The 14160-nt window shown below is 39.5% G+C and overlaps 1 protein-coding gene across 1 annotated transcript in view; it reads right to left on the bottom strand.

The window, feature by feature from the left end:
• LOC135491879 (RYamide receptor-like) overlaps positions 1-14160 on the bottom strand; it is a 97040-nt gene that overhangs the window by 82616 nt on the left and 264 nt on the right. The window lies entirely within an intron of this gene.

The raw sequence follows: 14160 nt of genomic DNA, 5'->3' as shown, positions 1-14160 counted from the left end.
AAAATTTAATCAAATCGATAAAGTCCTTTGTCCTAACGATTGCTCTTTTCAAACGTTCATTTGATCACGGTGGAGGCAGGTTTCGCAATCTGCTGGCGACTGTACTGGCTTTTTCCTGACCTAATAAACTACCAGTATGACGGGCTCGAGAATAACAGCAATGGAAGATATTCCCTTGTTTGTACTCGAGTATGAGCAAAATAAGCTGTTCTGACGGAAACGTTGCTTGCGTGTAACCTTCCGCTTACATTAGTCTGAATCAAAAGCTTTATTCTTTTGCCAATAATCAGAGGAAGTTCAAAAGGGCATCTAAGGTAGCCAATAGAGACAACATATCGAGAGAAACAAGACTGAAGCACTGCATCTCTATAATAACTTCGTCCTCATAGTCATATATGCAATATTTTGGTCGAACTCGTTAAATCATATTTTGAGCTTTTCATGAAGATCAAAAAGGAAAGATATCTGCATATGGATAAAAAAAACCTAAGTCTACTATGTCCTCAAGTAGTATAACAATATATTCATGGCATTAAAAAAAGACAGGCCGGCGATTCACCGCTTCATGGTTGATGTGAAGATGAACCATGTTGAATACGAATCTGACCAGATTCCGCAGGAAATGCCTTCCACGCGATCCGACTTTCAGGATTTCTGTCAACGGCCACGTGGACGAGTGTCGTATTACAATCTAAAAACAAACCATATTAAAATACAAAATTTTCAGATTCTGCAAAAAGAAGCTTCAAATCCTATAAACCAAACAAAAGTACGCTGTTTGGTAGAATTCTTCAGACTCTTGCGCTGCCGGGATCTCTCGATGAGAAGTAGACTTATCTTCTATAACGATCAATGCAGTCGCCATAAATTCCCGGTCATCTAATAAAGATGAAGAAAAATGACCCAGTAACAAGAAAGAAAAATGTAAAGATGGCCACTTTCCCAAGGACAAGATTATTGGATTAACGTAATTCGATCAGTTGACCACGCAATACATTGAAGGCCCCGACGGCAATCATTTCATAGACATGTTTTTATGCCAGCTTGACCAGCCATTGCATCATCAGAGGCAAATGTTGGCATTTTTTCTTGATGGCGCTATATATGTATCGATGCTTTATATCCAAAAGACGTATCCAGTGCTGGGACAATAAATGGATCACGAAAGGAAGGCAACCACAGGCATGACAGGGAGACTCGAGCCTGCGGGGAAAATTATAGTTATCTGGTACTTTACGCTACACTAGCCATCAACTCATTCAGTGTATATAATACCATATTGATAAAAGAAGCAGGCAATTCCTTAGATACTTTATGTCTCCATAGGCAAGTAATCTGTATACAAACGACGAAATTTATTGTCCGTCTACAGTGGCCATCTCGCTTGGTATGTACGTTGCTTTTATGTGTCTGCACCATTTGGATGCGACGAGTCTGTCATCAGTAGATCATCCTTTTTGAGCTCTTGACGTTACCTATGAATGGTTTATGCAGTAACAGAGTGAAATCAGCCTGTTCGTACGCGTATCAGGTGTTTTGATTTTGTTTTTCTTTGTGCCTGACACTGTTAACTCCTGTAAGTGCAGCGATTTGGGGTTCCAGCAGCGTGGAACGAAATAACAAACCATCTTGATAAGTGGATGAGCATTTGATGATTGGTAGCTAAATATATTATAAAGAATATGCCGCTAACAGGAGGGTTGCGTTGCGCTGCCTTTCTTTTTTGGTCCAACCTTCCAAAACCACCCCGATGTCACGCTCTCTCTTTGACTTCACCTTTCTTTACCGGGCCTTTTCGATGTTGGACAAAAGTATAGTAGCACCTCAATATATTCAGGGTCCGGGGATATCGATAAAGGCAGCAAATGAGTACAATGTTCCCTGTAGAAAGCCAACTTGGGGAGAAAGCTAGCCATTCATTTGCGTTCTTTCAACAATTCTCGAGCGTGCGAATACAAAGATGCAGTGTGGCAGGGGCTAATATATCTCTCGGGCTAATCATCAAGCCTGGCTCTGGTTTTTCACTTCAACAAATTGTGTCGCTAACGCTGGTGTAAGCTTAATTTCGCTTAACTAGCCTTAGAAATGATATTAAGTTAAGTTAACGCCAGCGTTAGTGATGACAAAATTTGTTTTAAACAATGGGATCCTGACCCGGAAACTAACTTAAGGAGGGGGGGGGGGGTGCACCTTTGAAATCCGAGGCAACGCTGTTTTTACAAAAGTATAATTAAAAGTGCTAATACCATTTAAAATTTCTTTACATATGCATATTCTATGGCAAAGATGGCAGGAAGAGAATAGAATACTAACATCAATAGGGTTTTTGCTCGCCATTTGGCATTTAATGGCAATTTCATCAGTTGTAATTGCTTTGATATTGGGCCCCGTTTGATCTGGGAGGTTTTGCACTGAGTTCTTGCTTCCGAGTCACCCCTGTGACATTTTCAAATAAGACATATCGTGTGTTAGACGGATCGTCTTTGTTAAAGATGCACTCGCGGGATATGGGCTATCGGATGAGTTGATCTGTCTCCATCGCAGTCCAAGATAATTGACCCAAACGCTGCTCTTTGAATTCAGATATTAGTGGTCTGCGAAGTAGAGCAAGAAGACAATAGCCTACATGGCTTTGGCATGTGTCAGTGTCTATCATGTAATCATTTCAGCAAACCCTTTATCTAGTCGTATGTAACAACTAATGTTTATTGGCTTTTTTTAATGTTTTTTTTCGGCAATTTGTTTGCTGCATGTACATCCAACTGTCATTATTCCTTTTTTCTAATGTGACATTTTAACTGCGGAAGCATCGGCTCTATATAAAACAGGTGCCAATATCATACTTCAGTAAACAGGTTATTCTGTCGTGATGAACAGTCATACCAATGTCACTAGCTCCTTGAAAAATCTGTCTCCGACACGATTCTGTTATCAGCAGGAAAAAGGAAAACTGAAAAGGTTAACTGGGTCTTATTTATATGAATTTAGTCATTGTACCATCTCAATTTTAATGAATTTTAATTTCAATGAAAAGTAGACCTCTCACCATAGGTATAATGCGTCGTGTCAAATTTTTAGGTCTCCCATACCTCACTTAATCACGGTGTTAATAAAGTAACTATGTGATATATATCTTTATCCATTTGCCAAAAGCCAAATGCAAGTCCGAAAGTATTGTGTACGAAGCATTGACCCAAAAATGCATAGATGGACAAAAGGCCGACATGGGGTTATCGAATAACGTAACATATATGGCAATCCTTAGAATAGACAGTTCTTTTGATACTTGTTACATGAAAGGGCAAATGTCTTCTGGCGGCATGTCAAAGGAGAGACTCGATTGCGGAAAGATAGCGTCAACAAAGATGGACATGGACAAACAAGTCCCAATGGATATCCGACACAGGAAGTAGAAAAGTAGATGTCAGAAGAGGCGAGCTTTTTTTCCGTAACTCTCATGATGGCAACAACTAATGATAACAAATCGTATGGCAGCTCTATTTATAAATGTGATAATATATACATATAGCTGTTACTTCTTTATAATCGGCTTGTAAATGGTGATTTGTACAGTTTTGCCATTACGGTACATGTTGGCTACTAGCAAACGTCGCTGCTGCTCAGTCTGATAACTTTGCAATGCAGATGCGATATTAATAAGACACATTGATATCACCAGTTCTCCGACAATTTTAAAGTTATTCAAATGAAAAATTGATTTTGTTCCATCTCTGCATTTGTAATCCTCATAATAGAGATAGAGTATTCATATGCGGTGTCATCGAAGGCAATTCCCTACTCGTAAGTTTGCTCACTTGATGCGACAAGGCCATTCAACGTGAGATTATAATCCACTAGCTATCAGAAGTTAGATCAGATTCTACGTCAAAGGCGAACCCAGCTAGCAAAACATATGGGAACCACCTGGGTTTTACCTGGGCAAGCAGGGTCCCATCTGGCCCACATGTAACCCATGTGGGACCAAGATGGTTTATCTCACATGGGATTTCACCATGTGGGGCCCATATGGGAAAGCCCATATGGGTTTTGAGTTATGGGCCCCATGTGGGTTTGCGATGGTTGATATGGGGATCAATTGAGAATTGCAAGCCCAATGTATCTCATTATGAACCCCATATCAATCCCACATCCGAGAATTTCCAATTATATGTTTTAAAAATAAAGGGTTTACATGAGGCCCATTCAAGATTATGATAATGAAATATGTTTTATAAAATTTATAAAATTTAAGAGTAAAGCTGGCATTTTACAAAATTTTTGGGCGCCAAAGCAAATCAAAATCGTCCCTATTGGCCTCCGAGTGCATCGTGCGTCTCCAATGGAGCTGAAAGAGCTGACGGGGACGAGTATTGTCGGCTCCTTGCACGCCATTGTCAGCCGCCATATTTGATTTTGTTCTTCACGTCAGTACTCAAAAAGCAGAGAAACTTTCCCATAATTTCATTGATTAGAATAGTTTTTTGTTTGCCAGGTTAGTTGTGACCTTGTCTAAAGCACCAATCTTGATGTTTGTGTGCTTTATATACATTCTTTCAATACAATTCTGCAGATTCTTTGATGTTTTTGTTGTGATATCCCGTTCGTTGTAGGCTGCTAGTGTACTGTAAAAAAGTGTAACTGTACATGCTACACTGTACATTTAACTGTGTACATTTATATGCGTGAAAATACACTGTGCAGTGTGTCTTGCCTACCTGTTTTGCTGTTTTATCATGATCATGTATTGTAGGCCTATGTAGTGGTACTCGTAGCCTTGTCAGAAAACTATTGTGATGTACATAATACTGTTACACTATACGTCTTTGGTTTCAGGAAGTGTACGCAAACATGCATATCAGAAGCAGGCAACAGACAAGGCCATCGCAGAGAAAATGTCAACATGGTTCACGAATGCGCGTGATCGAGGACTAGGAGGAAAACGTGCGGCAAGAGGAGTTGAAGTTGTCAATGAACAACAATTGCCAGGTGGAAATGACCCTGCCCTGCGGCTGCCAGAGCCACAAAATACTGATAGTGACAATTAAGAATATATATAACCATAGTGATGAATAGTGACCTGCCAAAACATGGAAATACAGGACAAAATCTCAGGTTTATTCAATGACATTGGTGCTTTGACATTGTTGATACTCAGTATATTATAAGTATTTCTATATCAACTGCAATTCATTATAGAAATAAAATAAATATTTTCATTTTTTTATCATACATTTGTTATGCAGGACAAAATCTCAGGTTTATTCAATGACATTGGTGCTTTGACATTGTTGTTACTCAGTATATTATAAGTATTTCTATATCAACTGCAATTCATTATAGAAATAAAACAAATATTTTCATTTTTTTATCATACATTTTGTTTCGTTTTTCCATTCTCAATGAACTCAACTCAGTGTCCCCAATCCCTTTTTGCGACAACGTGTCTGGGGATGATATAGACTATTCAAAGAAGTGTAGAACACATCAGACCAGGTGGGCACTAACTGGGATTTACAGGGGTTTAAGGTGGTGCTTGCCCATGCAACCCCCACGTCATACCCAGATACCCCACTTTGCCCAGATGGTACCCACATGGGCGTCCACGGTGCAAAACACATATGGGCCCCACATGGTTGAAGTGGGCCCCATGTTTCCCATCTGGGCCCAATATGGTTTGTTTAGATGGGGCCCATATTGGCAACCCAGATTGCCCATTTGGCACCCATATGGGTCCCATGTAATTTGCTAGCTGGGAAGGTGGCCTGCAGGTGACCTGCCGGGCCCTCTGAACGTCAAACCGGGTGCAACTGTCACTGGCGAACCATTATCTCCTCTCATCAAAGAAATGAAGTGTGAGTGACAAATTGAGTGCAGGCAGGAAATATTTCAGGTCAACGGTTTTTATGAACGATTATATTCAAGCTTACTTGCGACTGTCTGAGTGACAGATTCTCATCATTAACATCTTTATTATCTCACTGTTCTGCAGGTCACATGCCCCCGGTCATTTAGCGGGCAATCTATCTACTGTCTAAGAATGCCCCTGTTCCGAGGGCCATAGCAGAGTCTGGCAGTGAAAGAAAGAATCCGAAGTTCATTTCGCAAGGTATAGGATACTGCTGCGGTATACATAGGTTCAGAACCATTTCCATAATTTGTGACTTCCCAGAATCTTGGCCACCATCTTTCAAAGTCACCTTTCGGGTAAATAGAAACGACTTGTCTCTCATGTGTATAACACAGTGCTAAAATTGGCATCGTCTCATTGCAGCAGTCAGAATTTTAAAAAACAATTGATACATTGGTTAGCAAAAGTGTGATTCAGATTGACGTATGAAAGCGATGAAAGGCCATGAATGAACGGCATGCGGCTCTAACCTAAATATCTGTCAATGATAACGGATCGAAACAAAAAATCTAAGATACGCTAACTGTCTTAAACACTCAATATTTCAATTAAGACTTGAATCGATAGCGATGTCAATGATAACGGATTGAAAAAAATTGAAACATTCCAAGATACGCTAACTGTCTTAAACACTCAATATTTCAATTAAGACTTGAATCGATCGCGATGGCTTCGATAGATGTTTTAAGACTATGTCGATTCAAATTAGCTCACTGATGTCGATAATTGGGTTGCTGCATCTTATGTCGCATTCAAATCCTGGCAGAGCCTCACAAGATATGGCAATCCCCCTACTTTGAAAGATATCGATTTTGTCATGAGGATTTAAACTTTTCATTTTCTGAGTAGATTTAGTTTTTATTACTCTAACATTTTCTTATCTGAGATTTTGAGGGATAGAGATGGCACAATAAGGAATCTGTGTGAGGAAGATCTTCTCAAAAGATTAAGATAATTTTTTCTTGCCTTTAGCTTATAACAAGTTCAGCTGATCAGGTGTTCAAGAATAGAAATTAATGCTGAACTGGACAAGTATATATAGCAAGAGTATATTTATCTGGTAATGTTGTTGTTGCTTTCTGCTTATCATTTTTTGCATAGTCGAGTGGAATCAGGTAAAGTGACAAGCAAACAATCTGAGTGGAAAGCAAGAGTAAATGAAGTCGATATGTATTGTTTGAGATGTGTGCATTATGGAGATATCACCCAAAGGGGCAGACCCGGGGGGCAGACTGAGGAAACCCAAGTCTCCGAGGGAGGGTTGCCTTACTGGAGTCGCATGGAGGCGATGACCTTGATGAAGCCAATTTTGATAGGACGCAGTACACATGGCAAACCCTTAGGTTATCCGAAGCAAGATCTTACGTTGTGATTGTTATCTAGCTACTCGTTATTGTTAGATCAAGGGCCCCTGACAATGTACCATCCAGTGCAATATAAGTATACCGATCATATGATTGGAGTAAGTGGAGATCAGCATTGGGAAGGGAAGGACATGTTTGTGTGTGCCGCGACAGAATTCTGTTAATGCTTGGTTGATGGTTCGTAATCAAGTGGAAAATTACAACTAATACTCCTTCTGTATCGGCGTCGCGTTTTGCATGAGTGTGTGAATATTTGTGGCGAATGGACTGTGAAAATTGTGTTATGAGAATGAGGAGATGGCGTATGTGTAAATTGTAATGTTAAACGAAGCATGGAAGAAATAGTGGGAAATACACACTCTGTGTTCACTGATATAAGATCGCTTTATTCATTACTACGAAATCGACACAAAGGCCAAGAAGGAACCTGACGCTATGACCATCAGACAAATTGGTGCCGTCAACCATTGTCTGCCGAGTTGAATATGTTAAATTGCATTGAACGACCATGTGCATAGGTCCTGACCCGAATATTCAGAAACGGTCTTGAGCGATGAAACTAAGACCATACTTGTGTTTAATCAACAGAGATGCGTACACAAATGAAGATCTTAAATCGAATGTTCACCGTATGTGAACCTTAATACTTTTCATGCAGTCCTGACAAATAGTGAGCATGAATAAGAAGCGGTATACGTCACACTGTACATGGGGATTGGCTGTACACATTTCGTAAATGAATTCACTGGAGCCAAGTGAATGGATGGACAGTCCATCATTGCAAATAATGGACAACTAATTCAATCAATACGTGTAAATTTGATATCAATATTGATGTTGTAAATTGAAGCTTATTCCGCATTCGTCAATTTGTCTAAGAATTATCTATTTCCTCTCCAGGCGCCCGCTGGTTTGGACTAGCATTCACCAGCTCATCACGGCCAGGAGGCCAATATAATGTGCCTTTTGTTTTCATATATGCACAGTAACCAGATCGGCATCTGGATTGATTAGACCTGTTGCACTACACATTTGAGTGTAGATGGGACAAGAGCGACAGATTGACTCAAAACAGGAAAATAAAGAACCAAGGCAGTTTGCAAAATATTTGCACTGTGATTCGACCGAAGTGGATAGAATGATGATTTCTATTATTTTGCTGATGCCTTTCAACAACCCATGTACCATAGTCACAAATGAGCTTTCACGGAGATCGATCACAATTTAATTGGTTTCCTATTTCCAGGTCGAAATGCAAAAAAACAACCTTCCCAATAACCTAAATCTGTGTGTGCTGAAAATTACGATCTTTTTCTATTCATCTCAATCTGCCATGCCCACAACCAATGTTACAGTCAGTTACTCTACAGCGTGAGCATATCACACCCGTGCTAAAAGAACTGCACTGGCTTCCGATTGAGGCACGGGTTCAGTTCAAGGTGCTACTTCACTGTTTCAAGGTGCTCCACGGACTGGCCCCTGGTTATCTTCATCTACCTCTCGCAAAAACTGTTCGTCATACGAGGTCCTCATCTAGTGTCAAGTTGCTAGCAAAACGCACCAGGACCTCGTATGGCGACAGAGCTTTTTCTGCATGTGCCCCCTTCCTATGAAACCAGCTCCCCCCTGAAATCAAATCAATCCAAAGTACCAATATTTTCTCCTTCAAGCGTCAGCTGAAGGCATGGCTATTCCGTGGAGCCTTTTGAGGAGTAGCGCCTTGAACACGTTTTTTCACGGTGGTAAGGCGCTCTATATAAATTTTACATTACATTACATCTTCATAAATATACATTTCAAGCATACATCTTTTATTGAACATTCAACAATAAGCATCTGTCTGCGTACATTTCGTTTGCAATATTATTATATGGCCACCAAATTGACAATTAACAACAAAACCAGGTTAACTGGGTATACCAAGTCCACAGAACGTTGTGCTAATGCGGGTTTCATGCGTCAGATGCTGGATCCTCACGCAATAAATCTTTTTTCTAAATCCCAAATATATTTTATTGTAATAATCCATAACAGTTGCCATTGAAAAAGAAGGCAACGTATTCAACATTTTATAAGTTATTACTGCTATGCGCAGTAGTTAAGTGACGAAGACAAATTAAAAAAAAACCACATTAATTGCACGTTACACTAACCACTCCTCAGTGATGCACAACTGTTGTGCCCAGTGGCGCTTAAAATCGGAATTTAATGAGCAGCACTGCTTAAGATTTAATCGCCTTTCAATTTAAATTTCAAGTTAGGCCTTTGGCAAAGTGGCAAACTGTGTTAGCGAGTTTCCGCATCGCTTACGATTACTATTACGATTACGATTTGTGTTTGACGTCATCGATTTTTGGTGCTACGTCGTCCCCAGCGAAATCGTCGATGGTACTTTCGTCTCGTTCTTACGAGGATTCCGGCTGATCTTCGTTAGTCGAAAAACGATTACATGGATTAGCGAAAAGCCTATTTCCCACGCTACATATTAAATTCAAGGTGAAATATTCATTGAAGAATACTTTAGAACATATCTGTCAAACATAGGAACTGCATTTAATTTGATCAACGGCGATTTTGATCATGTTTTAGCGCCGAGAAAAGTGCACCCAGAGCATGAGAGCAGAGTATAGGGCCTATACTACAGTACACCAAGTCGTTGGTGTGAATGCGGAAACAAAATTTCTGGTTCATGCCGGTTTTGAGAGTATTACGATTACGATTTCAAAGTCGTAATCGTAAGCGATGCGGAAACTCCCTATTTTTCTTCCACGTTTAAAGCTGAAATACATGTCGACTAGTTCTTCGCATATTAGAATATCAGTTTGTCTTTCTCGAAACAGACTGCCTACATAGTGCCATTTTTATTTTCTGCATCGTTTGAGACTTCAAATACATCTTTAGTGTTATTTGCGCTCCAGAGCCCCAAATGATGTGGACAAAACATTTAAGGAAATGACTATAGTACATAGACAACCACTAATAGCTTATTTTATAGCAGTTCGCATTTATTATAATCCTTCGCTTATTAATACATTCTCAATGAGTCGAAGAAGTTTGAGTGGAATGTGTCAATCATCGTAGCGAGGATTATGTTAACAATATGACAATGCGATAAAAAGAAATGGCATGGACTTAACAAGAACGTGCTGAAGTGGAAATCGATGAAATGATTGCCTAGACAAAACGAGGGAATTATAACAACAACTCTGCTCATCCTATTACCATCGAAATGACATAATAAAATCCCAGAGCCAGATGGATTTGTTTTCAGTCTCGCGGCAATAGGCAGGTTTTGGAAGTCTTACGAAAAGTTTTCAAAAAAAATTACGTTCCTCGTACACCTACTGTAGCACGACTAAGTACAGAAAATGATTTATCAGTGTTGCGTAAATTAAATACGGTGGGAGAAATCTCACGACAGACCTTTGAAGTTTGAATGGCTTCGTTTGTTGGGACTGCGAAACCTACCCATTGCCTACCATTACCGAAGCACGTGCTTCCATATTGTGGTAACGCCTTATGTATCTCATCCACATTTATTACAGCACTATCTTAATACTTAATCCTCCGTAATAGCACATAAAGGTATATATGTATATCATTATTTGGATAGTTTTAACGTATCGAACGGTATTGATGATCGAAATGGAACATTCTGATGAGACCAACTCGAAATAGAGTTAATAGACGTCAATCTAGATTGTTCGAGAAACTTTTTTCTTTATCCGAGACATTATTTTAGGGATGGTTTTCATTAGACAACGAAATTTGCTGGTCTCAAAGAGATACTAATGCTTCCATTTGTATGATTGTCATGTACACGTAGAAAAGCTAGCAGTAGACGTCGCTATACAAAATAAGGATATTCATGATATCAGTATATGATACAAGAGTCTTATCAGAAAATCGGTATGAGTGGCGTCCAAGGCAGCCAGACTAACTAGTATTCAATATTATACATACATGGAAATGATAATAAGCAATACTACTCAAAAGTTGAGTGCTAATTATTCAGGCTGCCGTCGGTCATGTAACCCCACGACTTGGGTTTCGGGTAACACACCGTTCGACAAATTAAAATCGTGATTATTGCATAACCGCGCACCATCGACACGGTTTTGTCTTGTTGCCATGACCACACCTTTGGCCCCTGCAGTGAAATTTCTCACATACGCCTTTTGCCCTTTCTGACATCATGCAACAAGGAGTAGCCTGGACCTTAAGACTATTGCTATTATAGGTACATGGACGGCACAAATCTGACACCTGTTCGGGAATGATCCCAGCTATTTTCTCTCTCCTGTTAGACCCATCAATCAATCATTTCGTGACGGCTTCAGAAACGTAATTGGCTAAGAGTGATACACAATGCTCATGGCAGTATCAATACCTGTTCTTATTCATGCCAGATAATTGTCACTTCCAATCCATACCTGAACTGCGAGTCAGTACCCAAGAGGGAACGCACTGGAGGACACTGGTAATTGTCTTGTTCTAGCGGCTGTTCTCATGTTCAAATGCAGGTGCTCAAAGTCCCTGCTTGTGTGGTCAAAAGATTACATTTTAGACTTACTTGTAGCTAGGTACTGCCATTGATAACTGATCAGTCAGTCATTCGATCTTAACCACGTCTTCTTGCTGCAGCGATTGATAATAAACCGAAGAAATTCAAGATGACGATTGGGGGAATAAATATTGATACGCAAATTAATTAACAAATTGATACTGGTGAATCAAGACGGTACAGTGTTTCATCATGCGTTGGTGTAGATGCATCGCAAACACAGCTAAGATAAATACGGGCTATGTTGAGTTCTGATAGGAGCTGTCGAAGAGGCACAATAAAAAAATCCGATGCCCCTCACCCACTTATTCCATGGGGGTGAGGGGCATTTCTACTTCTACGTAACACTGGCAACCAGTCCCGGTGAAGCGGTCCCAATCAACTGCAAAAAAGTAACAGGATTGGTGCACAGATGTGCTCTCAACACATTTTTTTCCTATTTGGATTTCGATAAAACTTATTATTGCCTGTGATTATTGTACAACCAGATTCACCAGCGGTTATTGGAAATACGAAAACCGAAAGCAACCCTGCCACATGATTAAATCGAGAGAGTGAAGTCCCAGCTTTACGCTTATTAGAAGTACACATGCATACCGCAGCGCATCAAATAAGAAAACTGCATGCTGGCGCAATCTTGTGGGCGACATTTCCGGAAAAATCGGTCATTTCAGGCGCCAATCATTGTAGCAGAATGCAACCTTCAGCCATTATAAAAGACAAATTAAATCGAGCACTACCCTGTCGTTTTTCACGTCCGGAATATGAACCGATTAGAACCATATGGCTCTTCATTTCAAGTTTTATAATAAAAATACTGATTGTCGTAATAATTGTGTATATCACGGGACCTGTTTTGAAATGGACTCATTTCAAAATGGACTCATTTCAAAAGCTGAAATATACGTTCGGCCATTATTCTTGAAATTGGTCTTGTGTCCGGTAGTCAGACATGTACAGTATATCGAATAAGATGCACTCTGTTAAGATTACATTTTTTTTCTATTTTTTTGCAACAAACCGGACCAGCTGTTGTTTTATGATATTCTATTCTCTGGTTATTAGTTCAATACACGTTAATTTCGATTCAACACTTAGCCTCAAATAGAATAGCAGCCTACGTCGGTTTGATTGTTTAATTGCAGATTTGGCTGTAACGATTTCTGATTCTGCCATTAATGCGACGAAATCGATATGTCTCGGCGCTTAGTTTTTACAGCCGAGTCAGACGTATTAAATACAATAACAAGGAAAATGGTCAGGTCCAATCCGTGGAGAAAGCATTATAATAATGCATTTTATAAAACTGGATTGATTGGATGTATAGCTTTTCAACATGTGTAACATCACCCACTGCTTAGTTTTCGTCACAGCTTTGTTGCTAATGTTCAATACAAAACGCAATATAATTCCTACGAATTTAGACATAGGTTTAATGTGACAAATGATATGCAGAATCACAGCCCGGAAACAATCAAGATGATTTACCAAACATCACAGCTTTTCGAGCTATTCAATTAATGACAGAAGTTGGGTCAGTCCATCATAAATCGTTAAATTGAATTATGGCAAGACACGAAATTTTGGCATGTTGAGAGATGATTGATGAGTTTATCGATCTTCCTGTAAAAAACACACGTTGCACTCGCTGACATATGGGTTTAGAACATTAAACGGCGGGTGAACTGATGGTGTGCAATTGATTCTGACAGATGCGGAAGCTTCTTTTTTCGTACTGCCATTTTTTGACATCTTTCATTTGCAGCTGTTTTTTGTTTGTTTTTGTATTGGTCTAACTTATACACCACATTTGGCTCCGTTTGCCATTGCCACTGGAGATGCCGACAGCCGGTTTCTGATGAACGCATGCACCTACATGTATACTGGAATAGACCGACACATGGCATATAAGTGTATGTAAGTATGAAAAATAATGTGTTGTCCTATTTGATCATGTCGCAGTTTTAGTCCTAGGGGAATGACAACGGATTTAAAAACATAAAGCCCACAAACTTTCAATACGAATGTACATCATTTACATTTGAACAACGTACGCTTCATTATAAGAGAAGTGAAAATGTCAAACATATGGTACTTCATGGATACATGTTTTCCTAACCAAAGGGATGGTCGGATTTGTGTATATCATTTAAAAAAAGGTCGTCATAATGCCCAACATCAACACTTGAATTGATACCTTATCAAATGCAACGTGTGTTGTGATAAATTTCCGCATTTCTGAAACATTATGTTGCCACCATGACTAAAAAAACCCGCAACTGACATGTTTTGTTAGTGGCTAGTTTCATCAGTATGATAAAATC

This window comes from Lineus longissimus, chromosome 1 (assembly GCF_910592395.1).
Source record: "Lineus longissimus chromosome 1, tnLinLong1.2, whole genome shotgun sequence".
Lineage (NCBI taxonomy): Eukaryota > Metazoa > Nemertea > Pilidiophora > Heteronemertea > Lineidae > Lineus > Lineus longissimus.
This window is presented reverse-complemented; position numbering and strand designations above follow the sequence as displayed.